This window comes from Acomys russatus, chromosome 18 (genome assembly GCF_903995435.1).
Source record: "Acomys russatus chromosome 18, mAcoRus1.1, whole genome shotgun sequence".
In the NCBI taxonomy this organism is placed as follows: Eukaryota; Metazoa; Chordata; class Mammalia; order Rodentia; family Muridae; genus Acomys; species Acomys russatus.
The window spans coordinates 540804-559621 of record NC_067154.1 but is presented as its reverse complement, the minus strand read 5'-3'; the positions used below and the strand labels follow the sequence as shown (position 1 = coordinate 559621).

The 18818-nt window shown below is 44.6% G+C and overlaps 1 protein-coding gene across 3 annotated transcripts in view; it reads right to left on the bottom strand.

Annotated features, from left to right (window-relative positions):
* The window catches only part of Ift88 (intraflagellar transport 88), an 88972-nt gene extending 86517 nt beyond the window's left edge, over positions 1–2455 (bottom strand). For 2 of the 3 annotated variants that reach the window (XM_051160620.1, XM_051160618.1), the window contains exon 1: positions 2300–2431. The gene's annotated coding sequence lies outside the window, so the exon portion shown is untranslated. Of the gene's footprint in view, positions 1–2299 lie in introns of all 3 variants that reach the window. The other variant, XM_051160619.1, reaches the window with a different exon arrangement.
* Between the last annotated feature and the right edge of the window lie 16363 nt (positions 2456–18818).

Below are 18818 nucleotides of genomic sequence, written 5' to 3'. Positions count from 1 at the left end.
CGTATCATAGTCGGTGTAGTTTTGCTCATCACTGGACAAGAACAGAGACATTGGCAATTCAAGCATCTCAAAGAGAAGCCATAAAGTATTCCCTTTAAGTATCAAGTCACTTTATTAAAGAAGAGTGAACACAGGATGACAAAAATATTTATAGAAACATTTATATTACTTTTAACACAGTATAGTATAATTTTGTTTTGCTGTTAATCTCTATAATTTGTGTGCCTAATTTATAATTTAGCACAGGTATGTATGTATATGGAAAAAAAAGTATGATATGAGGCTTTAAACTTCTACATGGGTCTTTGATTATATCCCCTATAGAGAAGAGGGAAATACTGTGCTAAACCAGTAGCTCTCAAACTCAAACATGCACCAAAAGCTTAAAGGTCTGTTCATTTCAGACTGCTGCTCCCCAGAAAATTCTGAAAATCTTAAGTGAAGCAGATCCTTTGATCCCTCAGAAAGTAAATTTATTGGGATTTTTTTTTTTTTTTTTGGAGGGCGGGGTTGTTTTATTTCTGAAACAGGGTCTTATGTGGCCTAGGCTGGCTTTGAACTCATCATGTAGACAAGGCTGGCCTTGAACTCATGCTTCTACCTCCCAGGCACTGCAATAACAGCTACAAGTTATTCTGACAGCCAGGGTGTGAATTTCTTTGTGTGGAGAGCTCCTGGATGTGTGTGCACATAGAGGTGTAAATGTGTGCCTGTGGAGACAGAGGTCATCCTGGGTGTCATCCTCTTAGGGCACTGCCTACCTTGTTTCTTAAGACAAGATCTCTCCCTGGGACCCGGAGCTCAGATTTGGCCAAGCTAGCTGACCAGTAAGGAGCACAAATCCTCTTGCCTTCACTTTTCCAAAGCTGAGATTACAAACATGTACAGCCACCACACTAGGTTTCTAAGTGGGTACTGGAGATCAACTCAGGTCCTCATGCTTTTTCATCAAGCTTACCGACTGAGCCATCTTCCCAACCCTAGAATTTTTTTTGTTTTGTTTTGTTTTTAAAAAAAAACAAGTTCCAGGGACTACACTTTCAAATAACATGTTGCAGAACTTCCTGCTTACAAACCCTTCTAATGTCAATTTTGCTTATTAATAAGGTATTGAAACAATCCGCTTTTAGAACTAGACCTTTCTTCTGGGTTATAACCAGACGTGTGTGTGTGTGCGCGCGCGCACACACACACACACACCTGAGAGACATTATATATAGCTGAACAGACCAATAGACAAATGTTAAAGATGTAGAAAGCAAAGCTAGGAAAGATTAAATGCTTTACTAACAACTATGAGTAGCTAACATAGTACAACATAGCATTTCTAGTAGACAGTTCACACTCAAAATGTCTATGGTAGTTTCTCCAAAGTTCACAACCAGAGTTGAAGATAAAAAGGAAAAGTGGAGTTTTAGGCTTATTAAGATTCTTGGGAAGCCTGGGGTGGTGGCACACACCTTTTATCCCAGCACTCGGGAGGCAGAGGCAGGTGGATCGCTGTGAGTTCGAGGCCAGCTGGTCTATAAAGCGAGTCCAGGACAGCCAAGACTACACAGAGAAACCCTGTCTGGCGGGGGTGGGGGGTGGGGGGTGTGGTAATCTTGGGAAAACAGAAAAGTCAGCCAGATATCTTTTTCTGTGCATACTCAGATTCAACCAAATGCAAATTGAAAACATTTTGGGGGAAACTGTCTTGACTGAACGTACACAGGCTTTTTTCCTTTTCCCCTGAACAATTCGGCATAACGATTATTTAGCAACGATTAGTCTAAGATGACAAAATAGGGAAATGGCTTAGCTACAATGCAAATATACCATCTTATATGCGTGAATGAGCACCTAGGAAGTTTGGCATCCAGGGAAAACGGGTGTTTTTATCTTCGTAAGCCTGTGCTTTATGCATTCTTTTCTGTATTTTTGCCTTCACTCCAAAGCTTGGCCTGACGCAAGTATTACAAATGTTAACTGTTACCCACTGTGAAATTCTAAAAGTTTCACTGGTACCGTGGTATTACAAATGTTAACCGTTACCCACTGTGAAACTCTAAAAGTTTCACTGGTGCCGTGGCATCGCCAAGCGTGTGACTTTGGCCCGGGTGGCCACGCCAGGTGGAGCGGGGATGTCCACCCCCTGAGAAGGAGCACTAAGAAAGTGTTGTCTGCGGAAGCGAATTCGCCGGAGCGGGCTTGGGCGCCGCCAGCCCGCTTGCCCACGCGACCCCGCCGCCGCTCACGCACAGGGCTGACAGCTGGGCAGCAAGGAGGGTGGCCGCGAGGAGCGGGACCCATCTCCTACCTCGCGCCGAGGGGAGCGGGCTGACCACGAGTGGGCCTGGGGAAGACGCGACGCCTGAGCCTCTGCAGGCCAGAGGTGGACGCCCAGCCGTTGCCAGGCGCGAATCCAAGGAAGCCACTCCCACAAGCCTTCGCGCCGCGTAGGCGGGGCCGGAAGCTCGGGGCCGGAAGTATAGGGCTGCTGGGAACTGCAGGCCGGCGAGTCCGCGGGATGATTCCCAGGTCTGGCCCGATACTTACTGCGGTCTCGGAGGTGCTACACACCCTAGGGGTGATCACAAGAAGGAAACCAAGGTCGCGTGAACCCCGAGGCAACCATCCCGAGAGCGGGCGACTAGAGCGTAAGGGCGAGGTGAACGAAATGTGTCCCGAAGCCACCACCACACACGGCTTGGCAACCTTGGAAGGCAATTTTCTGTGGAACATTGCGTAGAATTGTATTCGTCACATCACAAATTGTCAGATGAACCTACCTGGGTTCTCTCTAAATAAATTTAATCTGAAAAATTAAATAAAGGCAATGTAATGCCAGGTATGATGACGCACATCTGTAATCCCATCACTTGGGAGATGGAGACTGGACGCTCAAGAGTACAACACTGCGGCACGAGAGCCTGTCTTAAAAACAGAGTGCTTCCCTCCGGAACAAAAGCTGACCATGTTGACTTGAAGTCCATTGTAAAAGACCGAAAGTTCCTATCCTTGAATTGCTCAGTTGTGTCAGAAAGTCATTGTACGTGAAGCATCCACCTTAGCCGCCCACAGGGCCCTTGGAAGTGGGTGTAGGGGATGAACTGTCAGGTTGATGAGGCTCAGGCTACTTGGTGTGCTTTGAAGATTAAACCCCTTTTCTCTGATCTACATGTTTTGTTCCAGCAGTCGGAAGAGAACAGTGGTAGGCGAGTGTTAGTTTGCAAGTGGGATAAATCCTGTGTTTACTTACGCTATCTGGCTACTGTGCATCACTGAGAGCAAATAGTCAATAAGTAGTTGTTAAGCTAATTAGTGAACACCATAGGGACCTTTTTTTTAAGTTACTGCACGTTAATACAGAAAGATTAAAAACACAGAGGCACTGAGTCTTTTTGTTTGTTTTTGTTTTTTGAGACAGAGTTTCTCTCTGTGTAGCCCTGGTTGGCCAGGAACTCTGTCTGCAGACCAGGCTGGCCTCACAGAGATCCACGGCCTCTTCCTCCTGAATACTGGGATTAAAGAAAGGCGTGTGCCACCACTGCCCAGCACTGAATCTTTTTTAAATGATTGTAACCATCTCCCCAGCCCCACAGGGCGGCTACCTTTCTTCTTCTTCTTCTTCTTCTTCTTCTTCTTCTTCTTCTTCTTCTTCTTCTTCTTCTTCTTCTTCTTCTTCTTCAGATTTATTTATCATTCTGTATACAGTGCTCTGCCTGCATGCACAACCTGCAGGCCAGAAGAGGCCAGGCGACTGTTGGGTCAGTCACAGAGCTTCTGCCTTCGCCATTTAGTTGCGCTGTAGACATCGGTGCCTTCCAGTTTCATCACTGTGAAGTTGAGAAAGAAAGAAACTGACACTAGAAGTTTGCATGTAACTTTTATGGATAATAAAAGCTTTTTGTGTGCTTTTCACCGCTTTTTTTTTTTTTTAAGAAAATGTTTGTTTGGTTTGTGGAACAAAATGGAAGCTGGAACTCGGGACTTAGTGCACACTGGGCAAGTACTCAGCCACTGAGTTCTATCTCCAGCTCAGTCTCGCTGTTTCTTATCATCAAATATCCTTGTACAATATTCCTTTGGAGAGTCTAGGGTCCTCCTTTGTTGATGATTTTGGAGGTCAGACAAAGGAGGAGGTTTCCTTTGGGTTGGAGAGGCCATGCTTGTTTCTTTCCAAACCACATTCCAGCTCTAAGGTGAAAGCTGAATCTATTTTATTATCATGAAATCAGTTCCATTAGTGACGCAGGCATGGGGGGGCGGGGCGGGAAATGACATGTTTACCCTGGGGAATAAGGCTTCTCAGAAGCAAGCACATTTGAAGTAGAAAAAGGGAACACTCAAGGGGTGGAAATTTACTTTGCATGTAAGATACACAAACCGTCCTTTCAGAAACTGGCTTCAGGCCTCATGGAAGCCTGGGTACAACAAAGAAGCAGTGTGGAAAGCCCATGAAAGGGATCTAGTGTGGGCTCTTCAGCAGGTCTCACTTTGCTCCAAGCACACTAGGGGTCTCCTGGGCAGCAATTAGAGGGCATCACAGACTCCCTTTTAGCCATTTTCCATCTATTAAAGCAATTTGATAATTTTTTTCATGCCTTTTTCCCCATGTTCGCAACATTGCTTTGAGTTTTAATCAGCAATCCCCTCATTTTTTTTTTCATGTCTTTTCCCCCACTTCCACAACATTGCCCTGAGTTTTAATCAGCAATTCTCTTTATGCTGAACACAGAGTGGTGCCGTAAGCCTAGAACATTCTACTGGTTCTTACAGTGAGAAATACGTTTAGAAGACTCTCGGTGTTGAACTTCACCTACATTCCCTTTGCTTGTTGAAATTCTTCTCCTTGTGAACAGCGAGGCCAGGCCGCAGGGTCAAACGGTTTTCCTGATGAGTAAATAAAAGACGAGTGAGATCAAAGACCCAAAAGCCGTTAGGGTGCCAGGAGGTCAGGCCATCTCTGCCTTTCGAAGGTGAAAAGGTGATGCTAGACCAGGAAAGGATTTGGCAAAGACCTGCTGTGCGGAAATGGTAATGCTGAAGTGAGAACCAGGACCCTGACTTAAACACACTTACTTCTCTGGGTCCAGGACCAGCCCTCCACCAAACACGACAACTGTGTTAAGAAGTCCCAAATTTGAGGTCGGCCCGAGTTACACAGGGTCCCTTTGTGATCCCTCAATCTCTCTCTGTCTCTTTCTGGTAGAGCCTGTACCTAACTCTTCCATCTGAGGACGGGGAGTCCACAGATGTGTACATCTGAGAGGCGGAAGAGCTTGCACCAGCTGTGCTGCCCAACCCAGAGCCACTAGGCACTGGTGGCTGCTTCAAACTAAACTGAACATGCTTCAAAGGAAATCGCGTTAATCATTCGTTAGAACACATCTCAGAATGGAGCTGTGTGAGGAGAGTTCCGAGTGTTTGTGAGAAGAGTCCAAGAAGACAACAAGTGTCTTGTGACCTTGGTTTCTTCAAAGAACATGAGTGTGTTTTGTGCCCCTCCCAGGGACAGTGGATAGGAGTAAGTTTACTGAGGAACCTGCCTGACTCCATTTTGAAGGAAAGAGCCATTAAGCTGTATTGTTCAAAATAAGTTTCCACTTGCTGTAAGAACTGTGTTGCTGTTTTTAAGTCTGTTTCCTTCAGCCTGACCTGCCCCAACCTATGACCTTGACTCGTTTTTGAGAACACCCTAACCCCCACCCCCTCTAATCTAAAGGCAACCATTTGTCATTTTTTTGAAATATATTATTTTTTGTACTTCTTTATTGCCCCATTGTTTCTCCTCTGTACACCTGCTTTGCAAATGACTCCTTAAAAGGGGCCCAAGAAATGGAGTCAGGTCTGTTGTCTTTAACACAACTTAGGGGGCAGTTGTTGGCCAGCTCTTGGGTGCACCCCAATAAAAATCAAGCCTGCTTCAAATTTGGCCCAAAATTGTGGTAATGGTCTTATTCTCACCCAATGGGATTAACATATCTTTCAGATTTATTTGTTAAAACTAGCTATTGTTATTTGTTATTGACTCTATTGTTATATGACTCATATTGTCATATGACTCCATGAAAACCGCATTTCTTCTCTTTTTAAAAAATATTTACTTATTTATTATGTATATAGTATTCTGCCTGCATGTGCCTTCACATCAGAAAAGGGCACCAGATCTCTTTACAGATGGTTGTAAGCCACTATGTGGTTCCTGGGGATTGAATTTGAGACCTTTGGAAGAGCAGGCTGTGCTCTTAACCACTGAGCCATCGCTCCAGTCCAAAAAACACATTTTTCTGCAATGCATGGCTTGTCCTCATGATTGTACACTTTACTCATCTGATTCTTAACTCTCAGAGTACAAATTCTCTGATGCTCTGAATAATGTTGACTATTGCATGTGACTTTAGTCAGCCTCATGTTTTGGCTCCATTCTTCCAGGTCCCAATGCCAATTAGAGCAATAAACAAATATTAGCTCTTCTGTCTGTTCTCCGTCTTGCTTCCTGTTTCTCCAAGATGTGAAGTGATGAGTCCAGGCCCACAGGCCCCACCGTGCCTTCCCCTCCTTTGTTTGTTTGTTTGGTTTGGCTTTTCGAGACAGGGTTTCTCTGTGTAGCCCTGGTTGTCCTGGACTCACTTTGTAGACCAGGCTGGCCTCGAACTCACAGAGATCTGCCTGCCTCTGCCTCCTAGAGTGCTGGGATTACAGGTGTGTGCCAGCATGCCTGACTTCCCCTCCTTGATAGACTGTAGCTTCTCAAACTGCAAGCTATATAAACTCTTCCAATCTGTCATAGTCAGTGTTCTATTGCTGTGAAAAGACACCATGACCACAGCAACTCTTATAAAGGAAAGCATTTAATGGTGCCTGGCTTACAGTTTAGAGGTTTAGTCAATTGTCATGCTAGCATCATGCAGTTGCTAAGAGCCACATGGGGCTACAGGCTGCTAGATTGGTTAGGACAAAACAGAACACTTCTATCACATAGAAAGTTGTGCTAGACAGTGCTCCAAGGATGGTGAGACTGTTACCATTACCCTATGGTACCCTGTACAAACTGTTTTTTCCCCCTTGCTGCCCTCAGGATTACGTGTGCTAGTAAGTGCTCTATTGTGTTTGTGGCAAGCATCCTGGCTGGCTACCTAAGTAGGTTGCTTGGCTAAAGTGCCTGGGCTAGCTGAGAGTCACTGAGTTGTGTCCCACACCCCTCATCAAGACAGTGACAGAGGTAGGAGGTGCAGCACAGACAGCAAAAATGCCACCACAGGAAAAGCAGCAAAAGCTGTGGCAGCAGCAATAGCAACGAGAGGCCTTGGAACGTTCTAGAGAGTGGCCAGTGCAAGGAGAATGAGGTAAGGAAGTATGGAAGGCTGTAAAAACCTAGAGAAGAGAAATTCCAGGCTCGCTCATTGCAAGCTGTCCCAGGGACTCTGTACATTAAAGGTCAAAGGCTCATGTGCTGTACCACTAGCCATGTCAAGGCTGGGAAATCTCACTCCCTAGATCTGCAGGAGAGCTATACAGCCGAAAATGCTACTTACTGCTGCTGGTCTGCCACCTCTGCTCACTGCGCTGGAAACAAGGGCCACAAAAGCTGCCCAAGCACCAACGCTGGGAGAGCTTCTTCTCTATGACCCACGATTACGATCTGGACAAAACAAAAGAATCGCAGCTGGGAAAAGAAGAAAAAGAAAGAAAGAAAGAAAAAAAAAAGAACCCCAGCTGGCTGACTGCAGCACACTACCCGGTACTGTATAATGTATAAAAAAATTAGAAGTTTACCTGGCTCATGATTCCCGAAATTGGGAAATTCAAGATGGAGGCTATCTCTAGTAGGGTCTTCTGGCTGTGCCATTCCGCAGTAAAAGGTGGAAGGGCAAATGGAGGTGGTGGGAAGAGGGGTGAACTCATTCTCTTATCAGGAACCCACTCCTGAAGTGTTAGCATCTCTCCCGTCCCCAAGGCTCTGCTTGTGGCCCAGTAACCACTTAGAAGTCCCACCTCATGTCACTGTTGCACTGGGAAGTTTTTTTTTTTTTTTTTACAATGCATTAATTCTAAAGGGCATATATAGATCATAGCTGTACATACACTTTGTCTTAAAAAAAAAAAAAGATTTATTTATTACATATTCTGCCTGCATATATGCCTGCCTGCCAGAAGAGGGCACCAGATCTCATTATAGATGAGCTGTGTCATTGCTGGGAATTGAACTCAGAACCTCTGGAACAGAAGTCAGTGCTCCTAACCTCTGAGCCACCTCTCCAGCCTCTCCCGTTTTTTATAATTTATTTTTACATTATGTACACTGGTGTTTTGACTGCATGTATGTCTGTGTGAGGGTGTCTGATCCCTTGGAACAGGAGTTATAGACAGTTGTGACCTGCCACAAGGGTGCTGGGAATTGAACCCAGGTCCTCTGGAAGAGTAGTCAGTGCTCTTAACCGCTGAGCTATCTCTCCAGCTCCACATTTTGTATTTTTAGGTGACTCATTTACTTCACAATTCTTTGTACTCTATGTTTTGTTTTGATTTGTTTTTTTATGACCTGGAATTCACTATGTAATCCAGATTGTCCTTGAACTCACAGACATCCTCCTGCTTCAGCCTCCTGAGTGCTGGGATTAAAAGTGTGGATCTTGCTGTTCTCTGTTTTTTATGGAGAAGGTAAGGGGGCACATGTAATAGAAAAGCAAAAGAGACCTAACTTGAGGAAGAAGCAGCTGGAACAAGGAACGGGCACGGAAAGCCAGTGGGGGAGGGGGACAAATGAAACCGATGAAAAAGATGTCTGGTGAAATCCATTAATTTGTGTGCTGATAATAAAGAATCATTGCCCATTATTTTCAAACTCAAGGTAGATGTGTGTGCGTGCGTGCGTGTGTGTGTGTGTGTGTGTGTGTGTGTGTGTGTGTGTGAGAGAGAGAGAGAGAGAGAGAGAGAGAGAGAGAGAGAGAGAGAGAGAGAGAGAGGGCATGTAGAACTCTGAGAAAAAGCAAAGAAATCTTTGTCATTACAAGCATACTGTTACCGATTAACAGCTCTGAAAGGAGCACCTCTGAAAGGGGGACCTCTGAAACCCCAGGAAAGAAAGTCAAAGGAAGCTGTGGGCAGCTGAGCAGTAGGAAGCTTGCTTACAAGTCTTTAAGCCTGCCTTTCATTTCTAGCACAAACAGCCCTCAAAAGTCGCCCCGGTTGTGAATGTAACTGTGTGCTTGTTGGCTTAGCTTCTAGCCTTTGGATAGATTTCACCTTTAGAGTCTCCATCACCTCTTGATAAATCGCCTGTCACTCAGAGCATCCCAAACCCACACATATGTGATGTCCTCTCTTAGTGAATTCAGAGCTTACTTGGAAAGAAGTCACAGTAATTATGCTGTAATTAATGATTAGAAACAGCACTTTCTGATGAAGAACCACCATCTGTTTGAATATAGTTCCATTCAAGCTGATCAAGCTCCCTAAACAGTACGATGATTATCACAGCGATTGTTATGCACGGTTGGATAGCCTGTGAGTGGCCTGAAGGGGACATAACTACCTAAGGTGGTCGGCTTTATAACATGGGCATCATAGATTTGATATGTATAGTAATAGTAACAGTTAAAGCAATCCTCCAGAAGATGGCAGTAAAGTATTTTGGTTTGGTTTTGCTTGGGGGAAGAAAAAAAAAAGAAAGAAAGAAAGGGGGAAAAACCCTCTGAGGCTGTGGAGCTGGAGGTGTTGAAGTGCTTGGCATATAAGCATGAGGAATTGAGTTTGAGTTCCCAGGAACCATATGGCTAGTTCAAGGGCTTGTGCATGTAGTTGCTGTGCTGGGGAGGTGAAAACAGGCAAGTTCCTGGAGCACACTGGGAGAAATGAAGTGGAGAACAACTGAAGACAGCTCCTCTGACCTCCATGCTCAGGAGCAGAAGTTAGGAGACGGTTGTCTGAGTTCAGCCATCTCAGGACCAACCTCTGTCTTACTGACAGGGACAAAACTGAGTCCATGTTCCCAGGCCCAGAACCAATTCTCATCCTGCTTCTGCATGTCTGTCTGTTAGCCACTACTCAGCTATTAAAAACAAGGAATTCCTGAAATTTGTGGACAAATGGATAGAACTAGAAATGTTCATAATGAGTGAGTTAACACAGAAGCAGAAAGAGTCAAATGGTATATACTCACTTATATCTGGACACTAGCCCAAGGGGCATGTCCTATTAAAGTCTTCAATTATCAGGAAAGTGGGACAGAGGGGAGGACATCCTATGGGGACTCTAGGTGAGAGAAGTATGGGAGAATGGGGAAATAGAAGGATCCAGAGGGTCCTAGAAACCTACAAGAAGAACATTATGATGGGCAAATCTGGGCCCAGGAGTCCTGCTCAAACTATGGCACCAGCCAAGGACAATACGGGCAGTAAACTTCAAACCCCTACCCAGATCTAGCCAACGGACAGGACATTCTTCACAGTTGAGTGGAGAGTGGGGTCTGACTTTCACATGAACTCTGGTGCCCCATATTTGACCATGTCCCCTGGAAGGGGAGGACTGGTGGCACTCAGAGGAAGGATAGCAGGCTACCAAGAAGAGACTTGATACCCTATGAGCATATACAGGGGGAGGAGGTCCCCATCAGTCACAGTCATAGGGGAGGGGAGTAAGGGGAAAATGGGAGGGAGGGAGAGAGGAATGGGAGGATACAAGGGATGGAATAACAATTGAGATGTAATATGAATAAATTAATAAAATATTTTTTAAAAAAAGAATGCGAAAAGGGAAGTTGCTGATTGTCTAAACTAAGGCACATGGGTTGTAAATGTGTTGCCTGCCGTGACTTAGCTGATTACGAGTAGCTTGCTCACTCCTTTGTTCCCTTATCGTTCTGAATTCTGGGCCTGAAGTCCAAAAGTGAACCTGACTGCAAAACCTGAGTTGAGCACCCTGAAACCTGGTCATCACGTTTGCTTCCTTGCTCAACCCCTTGTGTCAAAACATGACTGGACAAAACTACAGCCCGCCTCATTTCCCCTTGCTTTGGGGTTCCATGCTTTAAAAATGCTGTGCAATTTCTCTTTGGAGGTCACAGTTCAACTCCCGAGTCTGTTCCCTGGCCCTGATCAATCAATAGTGGCCTGAGGACAATAACATTTTGTCATTTGCATAAATGCTTACCAAAATGAATGTTCAAAGATGCAATCAGCTCCGGAGTCTGCGCTGTTGTCCCTGACTGGTCAGTTTTTGCTACTTAATTCAAATAAAAAAAATCTTGCTTTGATAGACTTTTATGACTGTTTGGGTTGTTTTGGTTTTTTGGATCATAACACACGGATATGGACTCACATGCACACACACATATACCTGAATATGTGCACACAAAAATTGGGACAATTTTGTGCTAATCGGGATTTATGTGTTTTTTTTTAAAAAAAAAGACTAAATATTATTACAATGAAGACATATCACAAACTGAGACTAGCTAGACTCAAAGTCTATCCACTTCAATAATCCCCCTCTAGCCCAGTGGTTCTTAATCTTCCTAATGCTGTGACCCTTTATTATAGCTCTTTATATTGTGGTGACCTCCCAACCATAAAATTATCTTGTTGTTACTTCCTAAGAGTAATTTTGCTACTTTTATGAATTGTAATGGACATATCTGACATGCAGGATATCTGCTATGTGACCCCTGTGAAAAGGTCATTCAACCCCCTGGGGTCGAGACCCACAGGTTGAGAACCAGCTACTCTGAAGGCGTGTAGCTTCACAGTGGCGTTTGCACATGTAGAAGGGAGAGTAAGAAAGGGAAAATAGCAGGTGATGAGGAAGGACAGAATTTAGGTAAAGGACACATAGGCATAAAAGGATATAAAGCGAGCTGTTTTTCCAGTTAAGACTCTGGGGTGGATTTGGGAGTGGTGGTGGATCAATGTGGAAATGCCCCAAATCTGTAGATGTAGAAGGCTCTAAGTAAAATGGAGTAGTGCTTACCAGAACCTAGGCACACCCTTCAGATACTTTACAGCACCCACAGCAATACCAACATGGAAACGGCTGTTACACCGATTGCTGAGGTAACAGTTGCAAGGAAAAACGTCTGTATGTGTTCCTTGCAGATGTAGTACTTTTTCAAAGCTACATTTACTGTGTGGTTGGTTGAATCTGAAAGTATAAAGTGCTGACTACATAGTGAGATTTGAGCTTCTCGACCACTTGGAGACTGTGGTTTGGGACACAGAGCGATGGATTAGTATTTGACTTGAAAAAAAAAATCTAAAGAGTAGAAAAACCGAAGAGGAAAAAAAAATGGGTGAGAAAGTGCTTGCTCAGCAAAGGCAGATGTTGCTGTGTTGAGATCAGCAAAACTCTGAGTTTTAATAGTGAACAGGAACGCATGGGAGACTGCTGGGACCATGTGACTCCAGATCAAGAGGACAGGTTCAGTCCTGTGGGTCAGCAGTCCTCCCAGGAGAGAGAGAGAGTGTGGCAAGGCAGGCCGCCAGGAAGTCAGAGGGAGGGAGGGAATGGAGGCAACAGGCCAAGGGCTCTTCCCAGTCACAGGGTTAGTTTAGATGACACGGAGGGTCTCTCTGGAGGTTTGGTCCACGTGGCCAAGAGAGACCACCTGCCTTGAATATCCATGAGATTCGGAAATCACAAAACATCCTTCAGAGAACTAGGGAGCTGGGAATTATATGTCTTCTGCTGCCAGCCCGGCCCTGCCTCCATTCTGACCCAGGGAGAGAATGGTGAAGATGCGACTGAGAAATAGCCTGATCCTACCTGACCCTCTCTTCCCCATTCCCTGAAGCTGCTGCCAGTGAGCCCAGGAGATTTAACTTCCTGACTGAGGGTACACTCTCTTAAGCACATTTTTTTATTGTTATGAAACACACATTTAGAAGGCTTGGTAAAACACTTTTGAGATTTACTTATTTTATTTATTTTTATTTCATCTATATGGGTGTTATGTCCACATGTATGTTTGTGTCCCATGAATGTGCCTGGAGAACAGAAGAGAACACTGGAGCCCTTAGTTCTAATTTAATCTTAGTTCTAATCTAATCTTAGTTCTACTCTGGAGTTACAGATGGTTTGAACTGACATGTGGGTGCTGGGAACCAAACCTGAGTCCTCTGGGAGAGCAGCTGCTGAGCCATTTCTCCAGTGCCTTGAAAAAAAAAAAATCTTACCACAGCTAACTTTTATCTGATTTTTAAAAATCATTTTAATAATACTATGATCACTAAAATGATGTCTTATTTTGCTACTATAATTTATCTTTTAGGGTTCCTGTATCTCCCCAATACATCACATTCTATCCCCTCCCTTCCTTTTCTCCTGCTTCCCACCCTGCCCTCTCTGGGCTCTTATACAATCACCTAGACTGACCTATAACACTTTTATTTCTTTTTCTATTTAAACTTTAAAATAAACTTTTGCTCTCCTGCTGAGTCCCATTGTATTGCTCTGGAACTCCTGGGCTCAGGTGACTCTCTGGCCTCGGCCTCCCCGATCAGCTGCTGTTACAGGCACAAGCCAATGCTCCCAGCTTGCTTTCTATTTTGAATTTTATTTCACATTAGCTTGTTTAGAAAGTAATATTCTTTGTCTTCTCGGGTTCGCTATTAGGCTTCTGCTTCAGTTAGCCTACCTGTGATGTCACTGCTTACCTGCCACGGGGGCGTGGCCCTGCTCAGGGCCATATAAAAGACAGACTCTCCACGTGGCTCTCTCTCTCTCTTTTCTCTTTCTACTCTTCCACTCTCTCGCTTTCTACTCTCTCTATCTCTATCTCTAGTTTCTCTCTCTCTCCTTCTTTTCTCTCTCTGGGGTACCCCTTATCCCTTTTTCCTTCTTCCCCCATGTTCATTTAATAAACTCCATATAACATAATATCTGCTGCCTGGTACTTTGTATTCTATCATCCATTCACTTCTGTGATTTTTGCATTCTATAGTGTATGAGTAGAACAGGCCACTCTATTTTTTTTTAATTTAAATTTATGTGCATTTGTGTGAGGGTGTCAGATCTTAGAGTTACAGACAGTTGTGAGCTGCCATGTGGGTGCTGGGAAGTGAACCTAGGTCCTTTGGAAGAGCAGGCAGTGCTCTTAACCACTGAGCCATCTCTCCAGCCCCAAACAGGCCACTCTAAAGCCTGTGAGATTCCATCGCAATGGATGTCCTTACCTGCACAGTGTCACTGTCAAACTGGAAAGGAAACAAGACAGGGGAAATGCTATGTTCCTTCCTTTGGTTTTAAAAAATAAGTGAGAGAAAGCTTCAAGGAGCATCATTAAAGATTAAACCTTTTATGTGCTTAGTAAGAAAAACAGAAAAACATTTATTATTTAGTTGGAGACTAAACATTTGTTAACAAACTGATTTGCATAGTAAAAAAAATATTGAGTGAATGAGTAGCCAAAATTTGAAGGATACACTGTACAGTGTTGGAGACCAGCATCCTAGGAGCTCATGGCTGCAAAGGAGAAATGGAATGCCCTACGTAAGAGGAGAGAAAATAAGAACAAAGAAAGGTCAGATCAGAGCAGACATTAGCATCAGCATCACTGTAGAAAGTTCGGGACAACACTGAGTTATAGTGGCGACTGTGCACAGAATACATCCAACAAATATCTAATGAGTAGGTGTTCAAAGAATGTTGTTGAGGTTTGTATTTTGTGCTCTGTAAAATGAGGGAACCCAGGTAGAAGGAGGTTGTGGGGATTTAATGAGATATGGAATTGCTTCATATACTAAAAAAGCCTGATACCAGTGTGAATTGTTATTTTCCTAAGTCAAACTTCACTGGGCCTCGTGAAACTGTTGCCTGGTCTATACTACACACAGAGACCTCCTCTTTGACATCTTGCCCTTGGGACTCCTATATGGCCACTCCTGCAGGTGAGTAGCTTGACAATGTTGATGACTAGACCATCTATTAGATCCAAAACTATTTAAATTCATGATTTGTGAAAAAAAAAAAAAAACACATCAAGTTAAAAAAATTCCACTACCAGCACAATATTTGTAGTTCTAGAAGCCATTGGGAACTCAAGACAACCTTCCATAGTCTTGTCTTCATAGAGCCAGCACACTTTTTCTCCCAAGTCCTCTCTTTCTCACCTTTGTCACATGGGGACCAAAGCTCAAGTTTAACACACACACACAGTGTTGCACACACAGTCAAAGTTGTCAAAGGCACAAGCTGATGATGAGTGCTCTTTAGGAATTCCCTGAATGTGTGTGTGACCCTGTATGTATATGTGTGTGTGACTGTGTGTGAGAGACTGTGTGTATGTAGCTGAGTGTGTATATATGTGTGTTCACTACTAGGAAGCTGGCCAAGCCCCTTCCTTTGGGGTTTTCTGGCAGCGTCATTGTGCAGGTGTGACTTGTAAAATCACTGGCTATTGATGGGTCATTCTTCATGCTGTCTTTTCTTTTCTCCTTTTTTAAAAAAAAATTTATTTCTTTATTTATTATTTTTAAGATTATTCTGCCTGAATGTGTGCCTGCAGGCCAGAAGAGGGCACTAGATCTCATTGTAGATGGTTGTGAGCCACCATGTGGTTGCTGGGAATTGAACTCAGGACCTTTGCAAGAGCAGCCAGTGCTCTTAACCTCTGAGCCATCTCCCCAGGCCCCTCTCTTTCTTTTTTTTTTATTTTGTAATTATATTTATGTATAGAAAACTTATCAGTGTACACTTAACCCAGTTTAGTGGTGAGTTCTTTAGCCTTTGCTTTTTCCAGCTTGGCAATGTGAGCCACAGATTTAGGACTCAGGACTTTGCCTCCCCAGTGGCGATGGATCTTATCGTATCTGGGTGTCCCCTTGCCTGCATCACAGCACAATGGAGAAGAAAGAAACAAAACAGCTGCATGGAGAAGTGAGTAGTGAGTTGGCCTTGTTTATAACAACTCACTCTTGTGAGAACTAACTTGGGTCTCCCAAGAACTACATTAATTTCAGGAAGATGTGCCCAGTGACCTAATCACCTCTCTCCCTCTCTCCTGGGACCACTTTCCTTCCCTCCTTCTCTCTTGTCTCCAACTTTAGCATTTGACAAAGAATGACCTCGAGTTGGCACTTTTGATCCTGCTGTGCCTTCTTTCTGACACAAGCCACTGCTTCCATTTCTGTGGTGTCAGGGATCAAACCTGGAGCTGTGTGCACTCCAGGCAAACACTCTACTGACCGAGCTACACTGAAAGCCACCCAGACTACTTCTGTTCAGTGTCTAGGATGCTATATTCTCTATTTGGGGAAGTCTTCCTGTTGTGCTTGCAGGTAGATGCCTGAAGTCCATCCTTGTTTCTCTGACTCTACCATGAAAGAAACAGTATCGGGTCAGGACCCCCAAGACCAAGTTCTCACCACAAAGTTGTCCCCAGAGAGACAAAGGACAGGGAAAAAATGACAAAAACAGGATAGAGGATGAGGGAGAAGGGGAAAGGAACAAGGGAGAGAGGGAAAAGGTATTTTTTCGTGTGTGTGTGTGTGTGTGTGTGTGTGTGTGTGTGTGTGTGCGCGCGCGCGCGCGCGTGTGTGTGTGTGTGTGTGTGTGTGTGTAGGCTTGGAACTTTCATTTGCCCAAACAGTAAACTTTGTAGAGGGTACCCTCCTCTCCGTCCCCCCCCATAGTAAGCACTGCAGGGTCCTCACTTTGGTGCCCAGACCCACTTAGTCTTTTATGTCTTTTTCAGAGACTGTTGGCACAAGGAGGGTGAGCTGTAGCAGATGCCCTTCCAAATGACCTGTGACCTTGAAATGACTCATAAGAGATAGCTACTGCCAACCGTGCTAATTAAACCTACTAAAGTATATGAGTCTTTTATAAATGTCTCCACAATGTCTCTTGGTGTCCGAGCTCAGGGGGACAGTTGGATTAGTACTAGAGGCAGGGCTCATATCAGTGATTTAGGCTGCCCTGGAAACATCTTTTTCTCATAAAACTCAGCAGTATTTGTCACACACTATGTGACAATTCTTTTTTTTTTTTTTTAATTTATACTTCCTTTTAGTTAATTTACTTTTAGATTGTGTAAACATCAGTTGTTTTGGTTAATATGCCTGGACCATGGTCACAATCATAAACAACAACAACAACAACAAAAAAAAAAAAAAAAAAAAGAAAGAAAGAAAGAAAGAAGGAAAGAAATGGCTTTTATGGGGCTGAACGCTGAGAAGCCTCTAGGCAGACACAAATAGAACAAATAGAGTTGGGACAAGATGGCATTACTTTAGTCACTTTGACCCTTTCCTCCAGAAAGGAAGAGGCAGTTTAAAGCTGCCTTAGGTTTTCTAAGAAAACGTTGCACATCTGTGTCTTGGTTACAGTTTTTATTGCTTCAATAAAACATCATGACCAAAAAGAAAGTTGGGAGGAATGGGTTTATTCAGCTTACACTTCCACATTGCTGTTCATCACCAAAGGGAGTCAAGGCAGGAATTCAAGCAGGGCAGGAACCGGAGACAGGAGCTGCTGCAGAGGCCGTGGAGGGTGCTACTTACTGGCTTGCTCAACATTTCTTGCTCAGCTAGCTTTCTTATAGAATCAGGGACGGCAGCAACTAAGATGCCTTCCCCCCCCCCCCCCCCCCTGTTGATCACTAGTCGAGGAAGTAAGACACACAGTGCCTGTGGCAATGCTACAAGGAATTCCATTCCTCCAACTGACATATTCAGAGTTTCCCTTACAGCTGCATTTCCTGGAGGCATTTCCGCAACTGAGCCTCCTTCCTCTCTGATGACTCTAGTCTGTGTCATGTTGACACAAAAACCAGCCAGTATAATCTGCTAGGACACCTTGCAGAGAGGGACGGGTCGTCAGTATAATTTGGCCAATTTGATGGGTGAAAGGTGTTTTCCTTGTGGTGCTTTCATCTCATTTAAAAGTGGCTTAGGATCTTCAAATGTTTACTGATTATTTGTGAAGCTGTTTAAAAACCTAATCTCTTCAGGGATTTCTCTTTCCATATTCCCGGCAAGGGGGTGGGAATTAAGGCAAGTGTCTATTCTCCTGAGTCTGTGTCAGTGTGTTCTGGTTTCAACTTTTGGGCTCAAAGTGTTTCCACTTTTGATTGTGATGTGTGGACACAAAACTTGTGCCACGCAGCGTGTGTCCTCTCGTTCTCTGTCTGCTCTCAACTATAAGAGGCAGGAGACATCCCCCCACCTCAACAGGGTCTTTCTATCTCTAAATGTAGCCCGGGGTGGGCTGAAATTCCTGGTTCAGCCTCCCAGGTTCTGGGAGAGCCAGGTGCATGTCACCACTCCCTGCTTGGCTCCCCCCCCCCCCCCCAAACACACGTGGCACTAGAAGCTTCTGGAAACAGGAAGTAAGACACATAGTGGCTGTGACACACTACAAGGAATTCAAATGAGTCCTTCCTTCCGTTCCTCAGAGTGACATATCCGGGAGAGTTTTCCTTAGTAGCTGTCGCTAAGAACCCGGGCCTCAGCTCACACGAGTGAAGCCAGGGGACAGGTATTTCCAGGTCTGGTGTTCAGTAGAATGTAAACAGGTCCTTAAAGTGCCAAACTGGCGCTAATGTCGTTAAAGGAACACTTTCTTGAAAGTGCCTCTGGGGTAAAGCTTTGGATCAAATTGGCACTATCCTCTCCTAGGGACTATCCTCTCCTCTCCTTTCGGTTAGAAACCGAAAAGTCAAAATTGCTCAGCTCAGATGTGTTTAGTCTTCCCGGTTTCCATCCACGTTCCCACGGTTCCACTTTCCCTGCGCACACGCCGCGGGCCCCGCCTCTCCTGAGCCTTGGCCCCGCCCTAGATCTTGGCAGCCAATGGGAGAGGCCTCACGAGGCTCGGGCGTGCCCACCCTGGCTCCAGGC